Raw genomic sequence first — 25,940 nt, forward strand, 5'->3', positions numbered from 1 at the left:
ATACTTCCCTTCTTTGGGTTTTCAATCCCAAACATTCCCCATACTCCCCGTGCATACTTGCAAAGGTGAGCACATGATCCAGGCTCCTGCAATCAGAGGACCCCATCCCCTAGGCCACGGTGACTTAGGAATAGGCATGTGACCCAGCTCAGGCCAATCAGAGTCCTTCTTGGGAATTTTCTACTTAAACTAACAAGAAAGATTCTGTTTTCTCTCTGTTACAGTGTTGGAAGGATAAAAGCTATAGCTATTTGTGCCACATTTCCCAGCCTTAAGGAGGAAACCTATCTAGTATCAAAAAGAATAAGGTGCAAAGAGAAGCAAAATCAGAGATAAAAGTTTGTCACATCTCCAAAGGGTACATTCACCCCTTACATTACCTTGTGCCTTTTATACAACTCCTCTAGAATACCATGTGAACAGTTCCTCTGAAACTGTGCCACAAAGTAGTCTTAGTAATGAGAAAAAAAAATGCAGGTAACTTTGAATACTTAGTTCCAGTCTCCAAGGACCAGGTTCCTACGGCATGTCTTTCAGTCCTATGAAATACCCAACATCCTGTCCAGTTTTATCAGTCTACTAATTACTTTCTTAGCTCGTTTGAATTCCCATCACTTGCAACTGAAAGAGTCCTAAATAATACAAACTTCCTATGACTGTGAAAAATTCTTTCACACAGATAATTTCATTTAGGCACAGAGAATGTGCTATTTTATGGATGACAGAACAAAAAGAGGTTAAGGATTTGCCTGCCGCTATAGTCGAGCAGATTCTTTTTTATGTAAGAGAAAATAAAAGGGGGGAACCAGATGAGAATTATATCTAGGTCTCTTCCATGTGGGTTCTGCAAGTTTCCCTCCAGGTTATATTATGCCACATTTATTTGTCTCCAAATTCAGGCTTGCATTTGGGAGGAAGCATTCCTGGATCCTCACCCACTCACTGCTGATTCCAACTAAGTGCTCTTCATTCCTCCTTCCCACATTCTCAGTCAAGTGCCTGAACGAAAGCTGACTGTTGAACCCCAACTGTATTTACCAATACCTTTTAATAGTTAATATTTATTTAACAAGTACTATTCTTTATATATCACATTTATTAAGCGCACCAACCACTGTTCTAATTGCTGTACTTGTATTAACTCACTCAGTCCTCAGTAAGCAAGTAAGATAGGAAATACAATTGTCCTTATTTTATGCATGAGGAAACAGAGGCACCAAAAGATGAGAAATTATATAGCTTGTCTAGGTCACAATGCCAATAAGTGGAGGAGTGTGAATTCAAATGGAGGAATGGCACTCCAGTGTCTGTCTCTGCCTTTGCCTAGATGCACATCACATGGTGCTCAGGTGCTCTATATCGCCTGTGCACCTGTGCCTGACATTGTTAATTCCCACGCTCATATCCTGGGTCTATATTTACTGTTTTGTGACCTCTATAGAGGTCAGGAATAGCCTGTATTCCTATGGGACCTGATTGCTCCTCCTCTTTTACCTTTCTTGGCTCCTTCTTCATCTATATAACCTATGTGACTAAAGGCAAACTAATGCTCATTGAATCTGCTCAGATGATATTTGTAGCACTTGATCCCACAAACTGACAATAAAAGGATGGACCTAATGTGAGTGAACCCCGTGTTGAACTAACATTGCTGGCAGGGAGTATCTGGGGGGCCCACAAGTAAAAAAAAAAACATTTTCCTTCCTCCTTTTTCCCCTCCTGTTGGCCTTTATAATATGAAATACCAACTGAGATAAATTACTCATCCTGAGTAATTTATAGTAATTTATAGTATATTTATAGTAATATATAGTAATATATAGTAATATAGTAATATATAGTAATATATAGTAAATTTATAGTAATTTATAGTGAATAATTCCTGAGAATTATTCACTATATTTACTAAAAGAGTTTGCACTACATTTGCAAAGAGTTCAAGTATCGAAGACAAATTTGGGTAAACTTAAAAATATAATTTATAGGAAAGATATCAAGTGCTGACCGAATAAAGGGAAAACTGGAAAAGTAGGCTTTGAGGCTGCTAAAGGCTACAAACTTCCAGTTATAAGATGAGTAAGTTCTGAGGGTTTAGTGTATAATATGGTGACTATAGTTAATGATATTATATTGTATACTTGAAATTTGTTAAGAGACTAAATCTTCAATATTCTCACCAAAAAAAAAAAAAAAGCTTTATGAGGTGATGCCTATGTTGATTAACTCAATAATGGGAATCATTTCACAATATATACATCTCAAATAAACATATTGTATACTTTAAATATATTATAATTTTACTTGTCATAAAAAGGAAGAAAAACAACTAAGCTTTGAGAAAGAACAGGCAGAAACACAAATCAAAGCAGCTCAACAACGCAACTGGAACCTGGGTCCAAGTGCTGGAGTAAATGAGCTTCAAGCAACTTTTTTTTTGATTCAGCTCAAGATTCTAGGCAAGATTAATCAGCTTGAGTTCTGTACCTGGTTTTCAGTTAGGGCATGCAAGACACATGCCTGACATTTATACTCAAAATTCCCATAAATGAAAATAAGAAATTCCTTCAAAAGTCACAGAAGATTAAGAATTGTTGATGGTTGTTAGGCAGCCAAACAATAACACAGCAGTGTCTATTCTACAGCAGTGACTTCAGTGCCACAGCCTTGACCATGAGTACTGAGTAAGTTATTCCCAATTCTAGTATCTACATTCAGTGATGGAAGATTGGAAGGTTGCTTTTATTCAAAACTTTATAGAGATGACAAAAAATTTTACTGAGGTCAAATAACTCCATACATGGTAATGTTACCTAGAAACATGTTAAAATACAATGAACTAGAAAGGATACATAGTTTCTGAAACCTGTTTATCTCACATAGAATTTATGATAAACCTGGAACAAGGAGGTGAAGGGAGTGGTTTCTGCCAGAACAGACTCTCCTCTCTGGGTTCCATGATTTTCAATGCTGCGACACCTACTTCTGTTTTCGGGGCCCCACATCTTTGCTCCTGAACTTATTTAAAGTCAAAGTTTGCCTTCCATCAAATATTCTGTTACACTTATGGCAGCACTCTGCCTCTCAGACCTGAACTTTCTAATCTGTGGCTATGTCTTCTCTGATGACTACGTCTCTTCAGAGCATCAGTCATCTCTGGGCTGCAACTATGCAATACAGTACACCTTTTAAAAAGGAAATCACTTCTTTGTCATAACAACTGAACACTGATTCTCCTTTGTAAGGAAACATGGATACCATGATAATTTCTGAAAAAGACCACTCAAAATCATTGATCTTTGTTCACTCCAGTCCTTGCACTGAAACCTCAGTGTTAGGTCAAAAACCTTATTTTAAAATATTTTTGGGATGTTTACACTTCCTGGATGTTATTCTACTAATAAAATCAATAAAGTCAATCAAAATCCCAACTCCTTACTTGGTAGTAAACATGACCTCCCCTGATGAGCCGAACAGCATTTGCTTCTTATATCTAAAGGTTAAGTCAAATTTAAAAACTCAAGTTTTTTATTTTGAGCAAATGTTCTTCACAATTAGCAATAATGGCATTACACAAATCCATTCAACAGGCAAACTCATTCAGATACTTGGGGTCTTATTTTACTGTTAACTCAAAATGACAGATCCATCAGGATCAATAACAACATCCTATATAAACTCTATTAAAGTTTTTTTTTTCAGGGCAGACAGGATAGGCTTAGGCTATGCCACGGATTCCCAGATCTTACTGGCTCTCCTCGGCAAAAGTTTATGTCTCACTTTCACAGTGATGGTTGCAGATCCTAGCTGATCTCCAGGGCAACTGCCTTCCTTTGAGCTCCAGGAATTAAAGCTTTCTGGAGTCTTTGTGCTACACATGTTTGCACATTCCCAACTCTAGACCCTCCTGTCTCTCTCTCTCTCTCTCTCTCTCTCTCTCTCTCTCTCTCTCTCTCTGGAATCTATCATTAGCCCTTAGAAATACAGCGGCCTCCCCTCATTAGCTCTCCCTTCCTCTCACATACTCCTCCCTCAGATACTCACATGTGTCATTTCCTCCTCCACATTCCGGAACCTCCTAACTCAGATGCTCATCAACTGCTTAGTTACCTTGACTACTGCCACCTTCTTCTCTGCCAATTCTCCTTTGTCACCTATCCAATCTATTTAAAATTCCTCTGCCAAGATATTCTATTCATATAGCTAAGACCAAGACAGTTACGTCTTCCCACCTATCTCTAACTTCCCTTTCCTCCCTGACTTCTAACTTCTGGCTACTTTTATTTTAATCTATCCAGCAACAAAAATTTACTAACTTGCTTGCAGGATTCTATAAACTATACTAGGAACTCTATTCAAGAAAAAATATGATGCGTTTTCTATCACTAAGCATATCGGGATGTATTGGGATGATAATATAAATGAAAAATAAAACTTAAATATATTTTTAGTCACTACTCTTTGGTAGTTCATGGCCATCAGATGGAGTTCAGTAAAGGGAGATAGAGGCTTAGACTTGAAAATTTTCAAAGCATTTAACTGAGTGGTTTTCAAACATGACCATTCATTAGAATCATCTAGAGATGTTAAAAAATATATATATTTCAAATTACTGACTCATCATCTCTACAGATGGAGGCACTGGAATCTTTAATTACATATGCAAAATATATAATGTATACAATATGGTTACTGTATGTATGTGCATATATGCATGTGTCTGTATGTATGTATAATGTATGTGTGTGTTTATAAACATATCTTCATACATTATAAGTAAAAATAAACACCTTCTCAACTGATTTTCATGATTATTCATGTTTATGTTCCAAGTCTATTCCATTCTTATATTTTGTTAAATCAGAGCCAAAAATAAATTGCAGAAAAGTTTAAGTGCCTTAGCCAAATCACATAACTAATTACTGACAAAACTAGAAGCTCAAACTAGAAGCTAAAAGCAGGTTTCTTGACTCACTACCCACCCGCCCCTCCTCCAATGCTATTTACTCCAAGAAGTTGGTTGGAAGATTTAGAACTTCAGCTGAACCTTGAATTGTGGATAGGTTTAATAAATGTGGGATATTTCAAGGGAAGTTTCTTCCCCACCTCTGATCCTATGCAACTAATTTAAATTCAATGCATATTTTGCATAATTATTGACAGGCTAACATATATAAGGCATGGACACAACTGAAGACAGAAAAATGAATGAGCACACTACCATTCCTCAGGGAGAATTTACCTTTGAGAAGATACTGCCTTCCAAAGTCCTTTTTAGCCTGGGGACTCCCTGGGGAGCTTTGTCAATAAGCAAATCCCTTTTGTCTACCTGAGACTACTGAATCACTATTTCTAGAGTGGGACATAGAAATACGTATTATTAACATGTTTCTCAGTTGATTCTTAAGCACAGTAAATCCTGAGAAACATGGTGGTGGCAAATGAAGACCAAAAAATGGCACAGATGACAAGTAAGATAAAGGTTTTCAGCTCAGAGATTTAGAGTATTCTCCAATCTTGGAGTAAGGACAAAGCTATACAAACCGCAAATTAATAACTTTTCTTTAACACATTAAGAAACTGAGGTTGCAGGGCCAAGTAACCTGAAGTCTGGGGAGAAACAGTGTTTTCAGGGAGAAACAAGGCCAAGTATTTACTGACTTGAGGCAGACAATACTAGATACAATCTTAGCTGAAAAGAAGATGTAGCTAAAACATTTAAACAAATTGCTAGAGGATGAGAATGAACTAGCATGAGAGTGCCAACTCCTAAGGATCTCAGCTATAGAGGACTTCACACTCTTGCAGGCTTGGACTCCATGAATCCCACCAGACACAGGGAAGGTCAGGGAGAATCCTGAGAAGGCTTTTCTTGGGGTGCTGGTAGAGGAGGAAACACTAGCTGCTGCCAAAACCCTGGCTCAACCCATCACCTCTATGTCTCCTACAAAACAAAAGCCTTAATATGCAGGGGGAAGAACAAACGTGAAACCAATTACCTTAGGGCACTATTGGAAGCCCATTGCATTTGGGGGACAAAACAGAAGAAAGCAAGCTCTACCCCTCTGAGTGGGGCCAGAACTCCTACCAATTGTGAAATGGATAGACTTTGAGGGCATTATGCTAACTGAAATAAGATAGAGAAAAACAAATACCATATGATTTCACTTATATGCAGAATCTAAAAAAACTGAACTCACAGGAACAGAGAACAGACTGGTGGTTGCCTGAGATGGGGCGGGGCAGGGGGCAGCAGAGAGGTGGAGGAAATGGGTGAAGGTGTTTTAAAGAAAAAAAAAAAAAGTAAGTCCTGATCAAAACCCTGAACAAGAGCCTTCCAACCAACTGAGCCTAGTCAGCCAACAGAACTGAGAGAAATAAATAAAGTGGCTACTTTAAGCCCCAAAATAGAAAAAAGAATTGGTAGGGTCAAAGGCTATATCTCATCTTGAGAAACATTGAAATAGCCTATATCTAAAACTGGGTTAGTTGTAGGATTTTTATTCCTAAATCAAATTTCTCATAACCTTACATGCTTCATTTGTATTTGATCAATTTGGAGTTCTTGTCCCTCCTTGGTAAGATTAAGTCTGGTTGTTGAAAGATCTGGGTGCCTATTTATTTAGGATCTCTAAAAAGTATCATAATATGCATTCACTTTATGTCTGTAATAACCAAAAGTTTGCTTTATCAACAAAGTTTAATGAAGTCAAAATTAACTCACTGGGTTACTCTCTTCTAGTGCAGAACTGAGGTCTGTATATTAGGTAAACTAACTAATCTAAAACATGTACATTTTATATTATCCCAGATGTTCTATCAAAGTTACTACTAATTTTATTGGATCATTTTTTTCTCCATATAGATGAAATTTTCTGAATGGCATTACCCTGTACTTCCTTCAACTAAGATTTGTCTAATGACCTCAAAGAAATTCTTGTTAGGCTTTTGCTGTATATTTAGTTTTATTTCCCCTGGTCAACCTTCTTGATCTTCTAAACATAGATATTTAATAGTTTCCACTGAGTGGGAAAATAACTTCTAAAAAGGATTATTGCCCAATATACTAAAGGAGGATGTTCATTTTCTAACAATTTATTTTTAAGCAGATAATCCTTACTTTTAAAGTATAAAAACCTTATAATATATTCACTATTTGTGAAACTTTTAATTAGTTTATTTATTTAGAGGGGAGGGACAGCGGGGGCAGAGAAAGACAATCCCAACCAAGGTACACAGTGGGGCTGGATCTCATGACCGTGAGATCATGACCTGAGCAGAAATCAAGAATCAGATGCTTAACCCACTAAGCCACCCAGGTGCCTCATATTTGTGGAACTTTAAACCTCTCCTAAGTCTAATTAAATGAGTAATGTATGTGGAAGCACTATATAAAAAAGTTAATTTTATATTATTAATACACATGCTATTATAGCACCATACAAAAATGTTAATTTTATATTATTAATACACATACTATTATAATTCATTCTTTCAACAAACATTTTATTTAAAATTCTTATTTAACAATTAGACATTTTCAAGTAATTTTCCCAACGTTTTCTTCTCGGTCTGCCTCCCAGATTGAGTCTGGTTCATTTCTATAGCCTCATAATTTAGCTTATCACCTGAAACATAGCAAGCACTCAATAAATATTTATTAAATGATTCCAGACATTCTCAGCTTCCTCCTTCCCTCTACTTCCAATGAAAACTAATATATTCTAAATTATGTTGTGGTAAAGTTACTGGGTAGCTCCCAGTTTCACTCCATAATGACCTGTAGTCTTGAAAAGAAAATTTCCCCTTTGAATAAGTTTAAACTTGTCTGCATTATTAAAATAATTAATGGACATTCACACGTTAAATTTTACATCTTCATTCAAGCACCATCGTTTGAAATTTAATCATTAAAGGGCCACCATATGTTTAAAAGTCATCACGATTGTTTAGATAGGGAGAGACTGGTGCTCCCTCTGCTGGTTCTAGAGATAAAAAGGGAACTGGAAAACCCACTCCAGTCAGTCATCCTGGCAACAAGGGCTTCCTACAACCTGAACTGAACTAACACACCACATTGATACCCATGCTTGTCAGATGAAAGATGTTATGGGAAGAGATGTCTGAAACTTAAGGTTAAAAAGCTGTTGGTTAAAAACAAGAAAAAGAAACCTAGGAGAATAAAACAAAAAAATGTAAAATAAAAGTTGACAGATTCTCTTAAAATGATGTGTATAAAACAATAAAGACAGTTTCTTTCTTATTGTGAAGTTTTTAACTTGCATACCCAAAAGTAGCAATGTGGATTAACAAGCATTATCTCAGTTGATTCTTACAACAAATGCTGTAAATTAATGGGTCAGGGAACATCATCACTATTGTCCCTTCCGTCTCAAATGGAGGTATCACTACAAAGATACATAGCTCTTCTCCAGGCCCTGAAAACAAACCCATGACCACCTCTATGTTTTAGGTACTAATAATAACTAAATTCTAATGAACACTTATTATAGCCAGGCACTGAAACAAGCAGTTTACAAGCAATGCCTCATTTACTTCCCATAACAATTCTGTGAAGGAGGCACTATTATTATTCCCATCTTACAGATGAGGAAATTGAAACACAATCACTTTTCAGAGCCAAATTTTTATCCAAGAGTATGCCCCAAATCCAAAATAGGTCATGTGGAAAACACATCAAAGCCCACTCAAACACATGTGATATATTATTTGGAAATCATAGTACTCTTCGCAGAGTACCATGAAATATTGATATATTTAGTTCTATTGTATAAACTAGAAACACATTTTCTAGAAGAAAATATTACTAGAAAATATATATAGATACCAATCAAGTTTTTTTTTAGAGTTTATTTATTTATTTTGAAACAGGGAGGGGCAGAGAGAAAGGGAGAGAGTCAGAACCCCAACCAGGCTCTGCTTTGTCAGCACACAGCCTGACGTGGGACTCGAACTCACAAACCATGAGATCATGACCTGAGCCAAGATCATGACCTGAGCTGAAATCAAGAGTTGGATGCTTAACCAACTGAGCCACCCAGGCACCCCATCCAACTAAGTTTTATCTATCTATCTATCTATCTATCTATCTATCTATCTATCCACCCATCCACACACACATTTATATTTATATAATTATTCTTATTTATATATTTATGTATAAATTATATATGACATATATCAAAATTATAGATATTATATATAATTTTAGAACTGGAAGTTTGTACCTCCCTTTGCCTATTTCAATTATACCCCACCCCCACCCTAACCAAATTATATTTACATTGCATATGTTTATTTTTTTTTATTTTTTTCAATATATGAAGTTTATTGTCAAATTGGTTTGCATACAACACCCAGTGCTCATCCCAAAAGGTGCCCTCCTCATACCCATCACCCACCCTCCCCTCCCTCCCACCCCCCATCAACCTTCAGTTTGTTCTCAGTTTTTAAGAGTCTCTTATGCTTTGGCTCTCTCCCACTCTAACCTCTTTTTTTTTTTCCTTCCCCTCCCCCATGGGTTTCTGTTAAGTTTCTCAGGATCCACATAAGAGTGAAACCATATGGTATCTGTCTTTCTCTGTATGGCTTATTTCACTTAGCATCACACTCTCCAGTTCCATCCATGTTGCTACAAAGGGCCATATTTCATCCTTTCTCTTTGCCACGTAGTACTCCATTGTGTATATAAACCACAATTTCTTTATCCATTCATCAGTTGATGGACATTTAGGCTCTTTCCATAATTTGGCTATTGTTGAGAGTGCATACTGCATATGTTTAAATATAAAAATATATTTCAGATTTGGAGAGGGACCTTATATCTCAGAATGCCTTCAACTCTAATAAGTACAGACACCCTATGCCTTACAGAATTATCACTTATTTCACTCACTGAATTTTGCAAAAGTTGAAAATTCTTCAGGATATATTTCAGCTATTTTCAAATCAGTCCTGGAAGACTTTCCACATCCTTTTATAAGATAAAAATTGGCATAAATTAAAATTTATTGAAACACCCCTAGCTTCTCCCCCATGATTAAGTACATGATTAAGCTTTGTATTTAGGCTTCACATATCTTCCTTTTAGGTGTTTAAACATGTTTTGCTGAAATCCTTCCTTTTCAAATTACTTTACATAACATGAGCCACTATCGTAAAAATTTGCACAGTAACAGAAATAATATGAGATTGAAATCAAAGACCTTTTACTGATCCTATTTTTTGGTTACATCATCCCCTCTGCTTTGCAGTGTTTCTCAACAAAACTACTTTGAGTTTCTACAGGGAATGCAAATTTTTTAAGCATCTCTAAAATGATATGTGTTTCTATACTCCCAAACCACACAAAAATTTTCAGGAAAATGTTTTATCAAGTTAAAACCATATAAGATGAACCCAAATTACCTTATAAAGTGATGAAAAAGCCTGATTGGCTGTCCAATTTGCCATTTTCATGCTCATTGTTTACCCAGCTGCATGCACCACTGAGCAAACAATCAGCAACAGTTACCAAGGTTTTACAATAATAACAAATTATGAGGTAGAATCTTAGAATTCAGAAAATTCAACCCATAAATTTAACTATTTTCTGAGTATTTGGGAAAAAAGCAACTCAGTCAAATTTTGTAGCCAAACCCCAGTGTCTGCGGGAGGCTAGTTTGAGAACACATCTCTTTGGATTCAGATTTTGATCCTCCCACTCATCTAACTTTCCCTCCATTAATGCCCCAATAGAAAGGCAATACAAGAAATTAAACTATGCTGAATTGGTTTTAGTTTACGTTTATATTTGAATAAAATTAAATTGAATCAAGTACCCATGGACTGGCTCACAGGTGGCAGAGAATGGGAGAAAAAGCACTGACCACCCTACAATTGAGTTTAAAAAAACATCAACCAAACCTTTAAAGAATTGGTAAAGGTTGAGTGTGGGTAGTATGACAGTATGAAACCCCTGGCAGCCCCGGACATAAGAGGGATTGGTACTTACTCCCAGGCTCTTTTCCGTGGACCCCAGCAGGTGCTCATGAGAAAGATGATAGCACAGTAGACAACCCGAGAGAGTCCCTTGTGTGGTACGGGCCAGCTGGAAGACAGCGACTGCTGCTGTGGGGAAAGCATGAACCCCAGACACCTTGCCCAGACCATCCTCTCATAAGTAGCAAAACCTTAAACCTCTGTGAGAGGGGCAGAGAAAACTCTGTCACTACCAGGCACAGGTAAAGACCCAGTGCTGATGGGAAAATGTAGAAGAAAAACTCCTTTGGCCCTGGAGGGGGGTCAGGAAACAGTATGGAGTCAGCCCCATGATATTATGTTAATGTGTTACAGGTGTGCTATCACTGCTGGAAGGACCAGGAAACACTATCCTGCAGTAGGACATCAGAGAGCCTATCCACTCCTCTTCCACCACCAATCCCCACCACTAACACACAATTATCAGAACAGCCAGCAACTTCACTCTTAGGTGTTTGCCCAAGAGAAATAAAAACTTATGTCCTCACAAAACCTGTACACGAATGTTTATAGAAGCCTCACTCATAATTGCTAAAAACTACCTAAATGGAAACAAACTAAACATCCATCAGCTGGCGAATGGATAATAAACTATGTCATAGCCAACTAGTGGAACACTACTCAACAATAAAAAGGAATAAAACTACTATTACATGTAACAACATGGAAGAATCTCAAATGCATTGAGTGAAAGAAGGAAGACACAAAGGCTACCTACTATATGCTTCTATTCCTATGACATTCTAGAAAGGCAAAACTATCCTGACAAAAAGAGTTCAATGGTTGCCTGGAGGTGGGAGGGGGACAATGACTACAAAAGAAACAAAGAACTTTGTGGGGAGCTACTCATCTTTATCCTAATTGTGGTAGTGGTTGCATGACTGTATACATGTGTCAAGTTTATAAACAGGGTGAATTTTATTATAAGTAAATTATTTCTCAATAAATCTGACTAAAAAAATCAAGAGATGTATATTTGAGACTCATTTCTGTCAGTCTAAGTGATTTCAAAAAAGATTCAGTTCACTTAAACCAGCTTTCAGGAAATATCTACTATATGCTGTGCCATGTTATATCTAAAAGGTGAATTAGTTGTGGCCCACTAAGAATACACAGAGTAAAGATACTTATTAATATATCTTCAGCAATTTATGGATTAAACCTGAAATCCTAATGCAAAAAACAAAATATCTAGAACTATGTGTTAAAGAATTACGTCATTTTAGAGCCTGTGGGATACAATTCAAGAGGTTTTTAGAAGGAAATTTATAACCTAAAAGGCATTTACTGAAAAACATATATATATATATATGTTTAATATACCTGTATATATATATGTTTAATATACCTATATATATATGTTTAATATACCTATATATATATGTTTAATATACCTATATATATATGTTTAATATACCTATATATATATATGTTTAATATATGTATATGAATAAGTTTAACTCAAGAAGCAAAAAGAAAACAAAAACCCTCAAACGAAAGATGTAAGAGCAAAACAAATGACACTATGCATTCAAATAAGCTTAATAGATGAATAGATCACTTTGCTTGCTGCAGAAATATTTCTGTTTTTGGTATATAATATTTATTGTTACTCACTGAGAATTTACATAGTACGCAGTCTTTCCTAAACTAATTTGGCCACTAAACCATGTGTATGTGTGTATGATTATACCTGCCTTAAATCTAATGACCCATAAGATAAATTTTAGTAAACACTGGTCTATTGGCTTAATTAAATTACTTAACTTTTCTGAGCTCCAATTTACCTCTCTAGAAGAAAAATGAAATATAATTCCTCTCTTTATTTATATCCTTAAAATCTAGTTGGTTATACAGAGGGGAAAGGTAAAACCAATATAAGAGATTCACAAATAAAATCACATGAAGTAACAAAGAGGAAGTATTTGAAATAAGCACAAAAATAGCTGTGTTACATGAAAAGTTTCTATAAACAAAAAGAAAATGATATTCCATTAGAAAAGTGGAAAAGGGAAACTTATTTGGGAATTCATAGGAAATATGCATAAATTACTTTTATTTTTTTTTAAGGGGGAAAAGCAGTGAAAATTGTAATGCTGAGAAAATAGTGCTGTAAATGATGACCTTCCTCTTCTTTTTTGTCTAAATAGTTATTTACCTTAAATAGATGTATAACATAGAACACTCTTCTCTTCCATGCACATCCCTTCCAGGTGTTTTGGCAATGCTAGTGGGCTCCAATTCACTCAAACCTTAAACATTTATCAGGGTCCTGAGAACAAATACACTCTCAAATTGGCTGAATTTGGTTTGTTTCCCTCACCATAATCTTTCCAACTTATAAATCAAACTCAATATTATTACTCCTTAATGATTATAACCAAGCTACCACCACTGTTTTTTTTTTAATTTCAACTTTTTCCCCCCAACACTCTTGTTAGCAATATACCAGGTTAAATGAGCAGTGCCATTTGAGCTAAACTAGTTCCACTTATTTGAAACATTGACTTAAGAAACAATTTTTAACGCTGCGCTATTTGAAACAATGAATAGGTGCTGCTGCTTCTTAGGATAAAAAAATTGGAAACGAGGTGATAAAGTCATATTTATTTTCATGTGATCCCAACATATGCTAAAAAGGAAAAAAAATAGAAAATCTACTCATTCTCTAATGGAAATGGCTTCATAAAACTAAAAAGATTTGGTAATACTGAGCAACAGTCCATGAGAAACTGGTTATCGTCAATAGTCAGTGCCTAGTTTGCTAGTTAATGAGGTGAGAAGAAACCAAGAGTGGTTAATATTCCTAGAAACTGATCATAATCAAATCATTACAATGTTAATTATGGAATTAAGGGGATTGTAACCATTAAAATAAAAATAAATATAAAATCACTGCCTTTGTTCTAAATGTGTTATGGCAAAGCTTATTCTCTAAAGCTAGATGGGGCTCCCAAAAGATGACACTTCTGCAGAAATTGCTTTAAAAAAAATCAGGTTGTGCAATTTTGATGATAGCACCTAAAAAATATTTATCCATGTTTTGCCATGTAAGTCAAGGAAAGAAAACTCTCAGCCAATTGATTAAGATATTTAAATTCCTAAAGATCATATATAGTCATAGGGAAAGTCATTACTAAGATAACCTCTTTTTACATTATATTGGAAACTTTATTAGATTTATAACTTGGTTCTCAATCCTTGTATTTTCAATAGGTAAATCAACAGTCTTAAGTCTATAACGTTGATACAGATATTGTTGTTTATTTATATGACACTAACAGATTTTATCTAATTACACTATTAATAACCTAACCTCACAACTATTGCCTATTTTCATTGGATTTGTCAATTTTTAGAGCACTTTTCTTTTGACAGAGTATGTGACTAAGAATTTAACCTAATGAAGATTATACATCTCCTATCAAGCCTTAAAAACCTAAAAGTCTCCACAAACTTTTTAATTCAAATTTACTTTTTCCTGAATATAAGATAATCTATTTTGATTGCAAAATCTGAGAAGACCACAAAAGTATAGAGATAAAGAAGAAAAGGACCAGTATATTACAAATCAAAGGCAACTACTATTAACTGGTATTCTTTTTTGTATCTATCTTCTTTAAATACTTAAAATCACAGAAGAAATATACCAATTTATTTTACACTATTTTCATTTAAAATGATTGAAAATAAGCACTTTCTATATCATTTCTAGCTGCACTGTATTGTATGGAATCGGTTAACCATAGCTTGTTTTACTATTACATTATTAATGGATTTTTTTAAGTATTTCTAAATTTTCACTATTATATCATGAAAGGTATCTTTGTGTAGGATAAAATAGTAACAAAGAATACAAGCAGAATTTGAAGCAGACAGATGTAAGTTCAAATCCTGGCCCAGCTACTTAGGAGTTTTGGTGAGAAGTGAATTATTCAAGTAAAGCCAGTCACATGGTAAGCAATCAATGAATTAAAGCTATTATAATGAAGCTTTTCTTAAATTTAAGAATTTTTTTGTTTATCATTCATGCCCTGAGATTGGATTTTTTGGTTAAACGATGTAAACATTTTTAAGAATTTTCATACATATTGTCAAATTATTCTCCAAAGTGGCAAACCAATTTAAGCTCTTATCAGTATTATGTAAGAAGTGACCCGAGCAAAATTGAGTGTTCTCATATTTTTTAATTCAGTAGGTGAAAATGTTATCTCATTTCACTTTTATCTTTTTGAGCATTTAGTAACATTATACTTTTTAAAGCATGCATTAATCATTTCTACCTACTAAATAAATTATCTGTTCATGTCTTGTACTCATTAACATATTGGAGTTGTATCAATTTATATAACTAACTGCCTTAAACATTAGGGATATTAATATTATGTCATATGTGTAGTTAAATTTGTTCATAATACTGATACTAAGAAATTTTGTATTTTCTACAGTCAAATCTATTATTCCTTTCCTTTATGAATTCTTCCTCCCTTATTCAGAAATTGGAAAATAATCACCTTTTATTTCTGGTAGGTCAAATTAACTTTGATATTCTAAAATTGCCTTTTTAATCTTTTTTTTTAACGTTTATTTATTTTTGAGACAGAGAGAGGGAGAGCATGAACAGGGGAGGGTCAGAGAGAGAGAGACACAGAATCCGAAACAGGCTCCAGGCTCTGAGCTGTAGCACAGAGCTTGACGCAGGGCTCGAACTCATGGACCGCGAGATCATGACCTGAGCCGAAGTCGGACGTCCAACCGACTGAGCCACCCAGGCGCCTCTGCCTTTTTAATCTTGATAAAACAGACTTTGGTTTATGCTGTTAAATGAGAATCCAAATTTAATTTTTCTTCAAGTAGCTAAACACTTGCCCAAATAAGATTTATTAAGCAATCTTTCTCTTACTCATTGATCTACAATGTCTCCATTATGATGTGTAAAACTTTTACACAGAATAAAGTTTAATTTTACAAGGCACCAAAATTAATCAAAGATATTATCCATTGTACCTGATCTGCTTTTGGAAGAGGAGCTGCTATTAAAGATCCCTGAGGCAACCCTCACCCATAATTATCTCCCACACCCACTGGCCTTAGGAGATTGCCAAGACCAGAGAGGATGCTGCACAAAGGAGAATAAAGAGTAACTGAAAACAAGTCAACATTTTAATTTATGGTCATTCCTTTCCTCTCACTGTGCCCACAATAAGCCTGCATCATTAATGGAATGAAATAAAATGCAGGCAACATTTATCAATCACATATAGTGTTCCAGGTCCTTGTATCCCCTCCGCCTCCCCAGAAGTAGACATTCTTTTCCTAATTTTGCAGTTATAGAAACACATTCCGCAATTTTAACTAAGCTTCCCAATACCACACAATTAATAAGTAACCAAAATAGGATTTGAAACTAGACCACTCTGAATTAAAAATCATATTTATTTAAAAAAAAGAAAAAGCCCTTAGTTGGAATCAATCTCTCTCTCTGTGTGTGTCTCTCTCCCTCTCCCTCACCCAGATCATTTCTTTTCCTGAAATATTATCTCAATATCAGCGATAATTTGAAGCTTTTATACTCTTCAAGGTTAATTTTGCATGTGAAGTTGAAAGGAGGGGGAGGATGGAACTCATGGCTGGGATGTAGGAACCCTGCTACAAAGGGTGTGGACTGTTGCACAGAAGGTTAGAATAGGATGTGACCACATTTCAGCAGATTGCCAGGGTCAATGAGGACAACATTAGGACCAGATAATAACTAGCTATAACTTAAAGGGTCAAGTACTATGTGAAACAGAATACTAACAGTGGACTTTCCCTCATTACTAATGCCATCAATAACCATGGCTCAGGGCCCTCAGAACCTCAACCTGGGAAGAGGAAGAAAAAGAAAGTAAAACAATCCTGACACAATTTCCAACACGAAGTGACAAATAGTAAATAAATTTGATCAAATGTTTAGATTTCATTTTCTGTGTCATGAAGAATGGGGGTTGTTTCAAAAACTTAAATGAGCTGTAGAAAATAATTGTAAAATTTACAACAGACACCATGGAATTGAGCCCCAGTCACACTAGGTTAAAAGAGGAGATTACTGAGGACTTAGAGGCACAGCCAGCCTGCAGGTCTACTGGAAGTGAGAATAAGAAGGTGGAAAAGCAAGCTTCCCTCTGTCCCACCAGGACCCCATTCCTCCTTCTTGTCTTCTCCTAGCTGATACTTGCTGCTCTGCCTCTCAGCCTCATCCTAGATCAAAGAAAGAATTTCTCTGCTGCTCCCCATAAGTGCTCAGTGTCAGTCAAGGAGTCTCCAGCTCATAATACCAGTGGCTCCTGCCATTCCAAATCCCATTTCCTCATTCCTTGCTTGACATTTCTGACTTAATGCACTCCTACTGATTTCTTACTCATCTCAGACTTTCTTTCTCTCTGCCAGCACTTTTTTGTCTATCTTATACTCCAATGTAAATGTCATCTGCATTGTCATTTGGTGGTGTGTGTGTGTGTGTGTGTGTGTGTGTGTGCATGCGTATGTGTATGAATACACATGTGTATGGTATATATAACACTAGATTTATGGATTATATGAGGTGGATACAATTCTCAGTCCAAATCTCATATTTTGTAAGAAGTTATAACATATGTCTTTTTCTATAATTCAGTTCACTTTCTATTTCGAGTCCCCATTCTGCTACAGTGGTAGAAACTCAGTATTAACCGGTTCATGCCCACATTGTTCCCTTCCCCTAGGATTGTGCCAACGTTTTGGGACATGTGTAGTGCCAAGAACTATGGCCATGGAAAATCTTCTATTTGCTACTCCAGATTCATTCTCACCTCACCTCCACCCCAGCAATTTGTCCTGGAGCCTGAATTAAAGGGAGCACGTCGACAGAGTTCCCTTCTTTCTGCTCCAGACAGAATCAGTCTTCTCTATATGATTCTTTTTCTTCTGGTTTCTAATGTCATGCTCTCCCTTCAGCCTTTCAGGCCTGGCAGAGCTAACAGTGCTAGCCCCAGGTTCCTGCACTCTACACTGTACTCACACATTTGTAATGATTCCTTTGGTAAATAATCCCTCCCCCAGCTAGTCCTCTGTGAGGATGCCAGTGGTTTCTTGCTGAGATACAGTTCCAGATGTCCATTTTCCATATAGAGATTCTGAGACATCTTTCATTCTGTCTGGCTCCTAGTTGTCAGATCATAAGGTTTCCACAGCAACTTTCCTCATGTTTGTTGTCCACTTCAACCTGCAGGTCTTGTAACTCTCCCTACTATGTTTCTGTGCCACACCAGAGACTAGGAATGCCTGTGGGTTTGTCAAGATCCCCTCTGCTTAGACTTTGTGTGCACTCACTCTGTCTGTGCATCTAGAATGGCAAAAGGCAGAGAGATCCCTCTCTCTCTGCTCTGTCCACCTTATGCAACCCATACCAGGGGATATGTTTAACAGGTGGGAGATGGGAGAGAAAAGCGTGTATGAAATACCAAGAAAGAAAAACATATAGAAGTGTATTAATATTTAAACATCACGACCCTGTAATAAATCTATAAAACTGAACATTTAACCATTCAGCTTGTGGGTTCTAAAAATAAGGATTTAAAGATTCGTATTGCTAAATGTCAGGCTCTTCATTTATATAGCAAATTAAAATTTGAAAAGCACTTCACATATAAAAGTCATTGGATCTTCAAGACAAACCCTAAGAGGATTATAAAATATGCTCCATGTTATAGGCTGAACTGTGTTCCCCACAAAATTCATACACTGAAGTCCCAATTGCCAGTATCTCACAAAGTAACCTTATTTGTAGATAAGGTCTTTAAAATAATAATTCAGTTAATATGAGGCCTTTAGAGTAGTTTCTAATCTAATATGACTGATGCCCTTTAAAAAAAAGAGAAAATTTAGACACAGACATGTTGCACATGCAGAGGAAAAGCCATGTGGAGACAGAGCGAAAAGACAGACCTAGGAAACTTATACACCATATTTATAGATCAAGAAGCTAAAATTTAGAGAATTTTTAAAGCCTACCAAAAACCCGCAGATTGTTTTACAGTAAATTACTTACAATAAATTTTTACACTAGAAATCTTAATAATACCTAAATCCAGGCTGCCTCACACCCTGTATCACCTCTCTCAGGAGTTGTCTGCAACGTGCTCTGCAACTGTATGATATTACTGTCATGTGAGAATATTCATGAGAATATGTGTGTACATTTCTTCAAAGTCAAGCAACGCATCTGTGGGCTTCAGCCACCAGGTAGTAGCTGCCTCCAGGCCATTTTCAGACTCCTGTTTCCCTCCTCCCTCCACTCCATCTGCTGCCTTTCCAATCCTTTCATGCTCCCTGTCAACTTCCTGAATTACAGGTCCATTCAAAGGCTAAACAAAAGAGAGAATGAGGTGAGGGAGGAAACCTACCTGGCGCAGCAAGTGAACTGCATTGAAACACTGTGAGGTACATGAAGGAGAGGACACTACTGCAGGTGTTCAATTCCCAAAAAGTGGCCAAGCTGAAGAACAGAAAACAGAGAAAGCAACAGGATTTTAATTTTGTTCTGAATCTAAGCACAGGAGATTGAGACTGTGTAGTACACGAGGGTTAAAGGATAAGAGGGGAAATGAGAAAGCTTGGGTTATGGGCTCAGGTGTATGGACTCCTTATCAAGAAGTTTGAACACATTAGTTTAACTCCTGGGTTTCTGTTTCCTTACCACCAAAATGACTATGTTGTAGTCAAGGTTTCTAGTAGCTCTAACATTTGGTGAGGTTTTTATCTGATACTGTGGTTTTGTGCCTTTTCACGGATGTATAGAATTACACCATATGGTTCCACTGCCATTTGAACCTCAGTGTCAAGTTTTGATGCTCATGGAGCATGAGCTTTTGCAAATAAACAATAATCCCAGTGTAACACTGTTATTTGGAAATCAATTATTTCAATTTCAAAAAAGTAGGGAAAACTCTGACTTACTGGCTTATTTAGCTGTAACCATAGCAAATGTTCTATTCATTTATTCATTCATTTAACCAAAATTGAAGGAACGTCTACTATGGGCTAAGTTCTTATTATGCCTAGCCTTTGGAGTTCATAGTCCCTCTAGTGAGAAACAGAGATAGTATGGTATGGAAAATGCTGTGGGCTGTGTTAGAATACAGGTAAGCCCTCTAAAAGGTCAAAAAGGACATCTAGCTCAAGTCTTACAAGAACAAGAAAATGAATTCTATAAAGACAAAAGTAGTAATTTGTTAACATATCCCAGATAGGGCTGGCCATAGTTAAGAAAATTGGTATTTTGAAGATTAAATTATGATAGACTCTCATACACTGCTTATCAGTGAGACAAAACACAGAAAAGTAAATTCCTTTGCTATTCATTACTGTTTTAAAGGTTTCCAAGAGATGCAAATCCTATATGTCAATCCCCCATACTTATCAATCCTTGCTTTGGGAATCAAACGTGCCTGAAATCTTAGGTATGGAAAGGACCTCACTAATCAGCTGGTTCAACCCACTTATTCAGAGATAAACTTATTGCTCCCAAGTCTCATAGTAGCAGAGGCAAATCTAGACCCCAAGTATCTGGAATCCCATTTCAATGTTTTGTTTTGTTTTGTTTTGTTTTGTTTTGTTTTGTTTTGTTTTCCCTACTGAACCTCCCTGTACTTCTCATCAGCCTATGTGCATAAATTTAAGAATGAAGTCAAGTGGTCTCTGTTATTCAATTGATCAACAAATCAATAATTTAAGAGACATGTCAGACCTATAAATGTCTTAGAATCAACCATGATTATATGCCAGTTATTCTGGCATATATTTATTTGTTTATTCCACAAACTGAGTTATACCTTCTGTTGGAATCACCTTGGCTCCAAATATCATAAATGGAGACAGTGAATGGACTTTGCAATAACTTCCCCAGAGTCAAGTGAGGAAGTGGATAGTGGCTACTGCCACTGAACATTGATTTATGGTTTATTTGGCAAACATTTCATTTCATGAGCACCTAATACATGCCGGGCACCATCCTAAACAGTATCAGTGAAAAATACAATAATTGTAATAAGACAGCATCCAGGCCATATGATGCTTTTCAACTGAACAAAACAGACAATAAACAAAGAAACAAATACACATAATTATAATACCAAACAATAAGTATATGACAAAGTTTCAAAATGCAAGAAGTAAAAAAAGTTTTCTTTAAATTCTGAGGGAACAGAAAGTGCAGTAAGAAGAAACTGTAATGACTCACTTCCAGAAAGGAAAGATACTTGGATATATTGAAGCCTTTCACATTCACCTTCCTCTGTGGTGGAGTCATTCTTAGAAACGTAGTGGGAAGAAGTAGGAGGCATTCTCAATTTTTTTCTGGAGTGTCAAGAACCACCCTCCTAATTCTTATCAGACTGGTTTTTAGACATCAAACCTTAGCACTTTCTTCTCCAAACACGAGGTATTCCATGTGTTTTTATAATAGTGGGCAGTGGTTCTTTTAACATTCCTAGAAGAGTTCACAGTCCCCTTTGAATATCTGATTTAAAACAGAGGACTTCCCCTCACCCAAAATACCCACTGGTATCTACATAGAAAATGTTGCATTAAATTTTAGGTGGGCCATGAAAGACCAATGAAACTCCTAGAAACCACTCCAAAAAAATAATACTTTTCTGTATTATGAGGAGTGGGTTCTAACTGGCTTAGACACAGTAGACTGTTATCCAAGAGTTCTTCAGCTTAAAAATTGCACAGAGATTTCTTGGCCAAAGGGCTTTAGGTTGCCAGGCTGTACTGCTCAGGGAGCAAAACTTACAAAAGTCAATAGTATTGCTGGTTATTAAAGACTAATAGGATTTAAATTCTCTCCATTTAAAAAAGAATGTTAGGAATGCCTGGGTGGCTCAGTTGGTTGAGCATCCAACTCTTGATTTCCGCTCAGGTCATGATCCCGGGGTCCTGGGATCTAGCCCTGCATCAGGGTCCACACTGAGCATGATGCCTGCTTGGGATTCATTCTCTCTCTCTCCCTCTGTCCCTCTTCCCTGCTCACTCTCTCTTAAAAAATCAAATTAAATTAAATTTAATTTAATAACAATTTTAAATATATATGTGAAATTAGTCATTCCTGAAATGCCCAGAATAGATATAACAATGAAATTAATAAAACAGTGATTTTCAATCCTACCCACATATTAGAATCACTTGAGGAGTTTTTAAAAAGACTGATACTCAGGGCCATATCAGACCAACTAAATCAAAATCTCTCAAACTGGGGTCCAGGAACTAGGAGTGGTTAAAATCTCTCCAGATAATTCCACTGAAGAGCTTGGTTCCAACCCACTGTTTCGGGAGAGCTCACTGACTTTCATGTCTTGTGAACCTGGCTTTACTGAATTAAGAAGAGAAGTGGTTAAAACTAAATACAGTTGATTAGAGTTGTTTATGCAGTTTATCTGAACTCAAAGCTCAATAATTCTAATAGTTCTGAATAGTCCTAACATTTCACAGAATATATGAGGGATATAAAAACCTATCAATAACTAGATAATTGGTTTCCTTGTAAGAATCAAACAAAAATACCTGTGAACAAACATTCTTCCTACTCCTTCCTGGCATTCCAGGAACTAGCATAGACTCTGGCACATATAAAGGCTTAATTAATGTTTGCGGATTTACCCACATCATTTTGGTCCATCCCTTCTCTATCAAACACTCTAAGAAAGAGAACATCATGATCACTCAGTAAGTTATCTAATGGGGCATTTAACTGCACCCTTGAGAAGCAATATTAGTGAATTCATTCTTTCACTAAAATATTGACTATCTACTATGTGCCAGTTACCATAATTGGTGCTAGGGATGATAATGATAATAATTTAATCCTTTCAAAATAATTTCCAACATCTTCTTTTGAACAATTATTGGACTTTAGTTCCAAGAAGACCAAGAGACTCTCAAGACCACAGAATTAGTATGTGGCAGAAGGTAAAGTGTTTCTCCATTCTTCTAACTCCCAATGCAATGCTATTTTGCAGGAAACAAAGTACATCACTTTTATTATATGTGTAAATTTAGAGTAATAAGACTAACTCTAAGAGTATATGATTGTGTAAAAAAGAAGTCACACCATGTGTCAATCTGCATAGAGGAACTTACCAGTTCTATAAGTTTTGTGTAAGTAAGCATGGGATTAGAAATAGACTTTCTTTCATGTCCGCGTTGAAATGGATGTATATTTAGAGCAAATAATATCAAGTGCTTTGTAGGGTAAAGAAAATTGTCAGGGCACCTGAGTGGTTCAGTCAGTTAAGCGTCCAGCTCTTAAGTTCCACTCAGGTCATGATCTCACGGTTGGTGAGATGGAGCCCCATGTTGGGCTCTACACTGACAGCGCGGAGCCTGCTTGGGATCCTCTCTCCCTCTCTCTCTGCCCATCCCCTGCTTGCACACAAACTCTCTCTTCCTTTCTATCAAAATTAATAAACTTAAAAAAATAAAAAAGAAAATTGTCTCTGAGATTCTAGGAGAGTAAGTGAGGTAAGTAAAGCAAAGAATAATTTGAGAATAGCACACAGGTTTTAAGGAAAATACAAAGAATATGAAGATGTTATTTTCAAAACAAGTCTCTAATTTCACACCAAAATATTAGTTGTTCAGCGATTACAGTTATTCACATAGATTACTATGGGAATTCCTAAAATTTAGAGAGGGAAAACCCCTAGTCATTACAGACACTGGTCCTCTTGCTGACCTCATCTACCACTCTTCCTTTCAGTCTCTATTCTCGGGTAGCTCTCACCTCCCAACATTCCTCAGGAAAGCCAAGGTCGAACCCCTCAGGGCATTTCTATAAAGGATTGCCTTTCCAACTCTTCAAAAGGGGCATACTTTTCCTCTTTCAATTTCTGCTTAGTTTTCCCTCCCAAAGAAGTCTTTTCTGACCATCCTATCTTGTGCCCCAACATTTCCTATACCCCTATACTTCCCTTTGATTTTCTTCTGAGCATTTACCACTCCCAGAGATTGTTTTACTGCCTTGTTTACATGGAAGTCTCTTTTACTAGTGTCTATGCTCTATGAAGGCAGAATTCTGGCTCTCTTTTTCATTGCTATATTCTTGTTACTAGAGCAATGCCTGCCTCATTGCATTCAATATTATTTCAATATTTATTAGTAAGGAAGAAAGGAACAAAAATTGGTAGAGTCAATGGCCAACATATAATACTAAAGTTCAGACAAATATATCATGTCTTTCCCATCTGATCAGTACAAAATTAAGATGAATAAAATCCAGTGTTGTCAAGGAGGTTAAAATATGTACCCTATAACATGAACTCTAGATTGGTACAACTTTTGGAGGGGAGTATTTAGCAGTATCTAACAACTTTTAAATTTTGGGCTATATATTTCTCTTTCTATCTATTGTCTTATTAATATAGGCAAAATAAATCAATAATAAATTATACATGGATGTTTACAGCAGATTATATATAATAGGTGAAAATTTTGCAAAGTTCTTAAATGTCCATCAATGGTTAAATAAATTGTGACACAAAGAAATGAATAACAAGTAGTTGTTAAAAAAGAATGAGGAGAATCTAAGTGGACTAGCACAGGATAATATCTGTGATACAATGTTAATAATTATGAATGAGGTATAGAACTATTTGTCTCTCAATGCATAGAAATAGACTTGTAAGGATACAAAACTGTCAACTACTTCTACTTTTAAATAGAGGGACTATGGCAAGGAGATGGTAATGAGAAGAAATTTTTCACATTTTACATACTATCAATTTATATTTTATTATTTTTTAAATTTATTATAATTTGTTTCTAAGGAAAACATACTTGGCTTATCCTTGGGTTTCTTGAGAAACCTAGCCTACCCTGTTGTCAGATGATTTTGCAAAATAATTGCTAGATTAGAAACTTCATGGGAACAGAGAGCATGTGTGTCTAGGGTTCTATATGCCTATTTGAAAATCTGACACATAGAATGCACTCAATATAATATGTTGAATGAATGAAAAAAAATGTCAGGGAATAATTTGGCTAATGTAATTTGTAAATTAGTCAACAGTATACAATTTTATTTAAAAATATTTTTTTAATGTATGTTTATTTTTGAGACAGAGAGAGACAGAGCATGAGCGGGGAAGGGGCAGACAGAGAGGGAGACACAGAAACCAAAGCAGGTTCCAGGCTCTAAGCTGTCAGCACACAGCCTGACACGGGGCTTGAACTCACGAACTGTGAGATCATGACCTGAGTCGAAGTCGGGCGCTCAACCGACTGAGCCACCAAGGCACCCCGGTATACATTTTTAAAATAAGGATATTCCTCACATTTGAAGTGATCACAAAATTTTTAAAAATTTTTAAAATTTAGAATTCTTTAAGTTTTTTTTTAATTCTCTAAATTTAAAAGCACACTGGATAGGGTATCATGGAAAGGCTTTGCCTTCAAGCATTTTGGTAGAATTCTAAGAATTGAGACTATGGTGTTGCTGTTGTTTTTTAATTTTTTACTGTATTGTCAGAAATTTGTGTTGCTCCTCATTTTTTTATTGTGGTAAAAAGTACATAATATAAAACTTACCAACTTAACCATTTTTAAGTGTACAGTTCAGTGGCATGAAGTACATTCATCCTCATTATTGTGCCATCATCACTATCCTGTCTCCAAACTCTTTTCATTTTGTACTCTGTACCCATTAAATAATAACTCTCCATTCCAACTTCCATTCTACTCTGTATCTCTATGAATTGACTACTCTAGATACCTCCTTATATAAGCAAAATCACACAGTACTTGTCCTTTTATGTCTGGCTTATTTCACGTAACATAATGGCCTCAAGATTCATCCATGTTGTTGCATGTTAGAATTTCCTTCCCTT

The 25,940-nt window shown here is 36.0% G+C and overlaps 1 long non-coding RNA gene across 3 annotated transcripts in view; it reads right to left on the minus strand.

Annotated features, from left to right (window-relative positions):
* LOC111561846 overlaps positions 1-25,940 on the minus strand; it is a 388,482-nt gene that overhangs the window by 288,124 nt on the left and 74,418 nt on the right. For all 3 annotated transcript variants that reach the window (XR_006583156.1, XR_002744788.2, XR_006583157.1), the window contains exons 2-5: positions 19,461-19,552; positions 13,196-13,309; positions 11,012-11,127; positions 9,914-9,991 (exon numbers count right to left, since the gene is read on the minus strand). This is a non-coding gene — a long non-coding RNA (uncharacterized LOC111561846). The remainder of the gene's footprint in view (positions 1-9,913; positions 9,992-11,011; positions 11,128-13,195; positions 13,310-19,460; positions 19,553-25,940) is intronic.

This window comes from Felis catus, chromosome C1 (genome assembly GCF_018350175.1).
Source record: "Felis catus isolate Fca126 chromosome C1, F.catus_Fca126_mat1.0, whole genome shotgun sequence".
NCBI lineage: Eukaryota > Metazoa > Chordata > Mammalia > Carnivora > Felidae > Felis > Felis catus.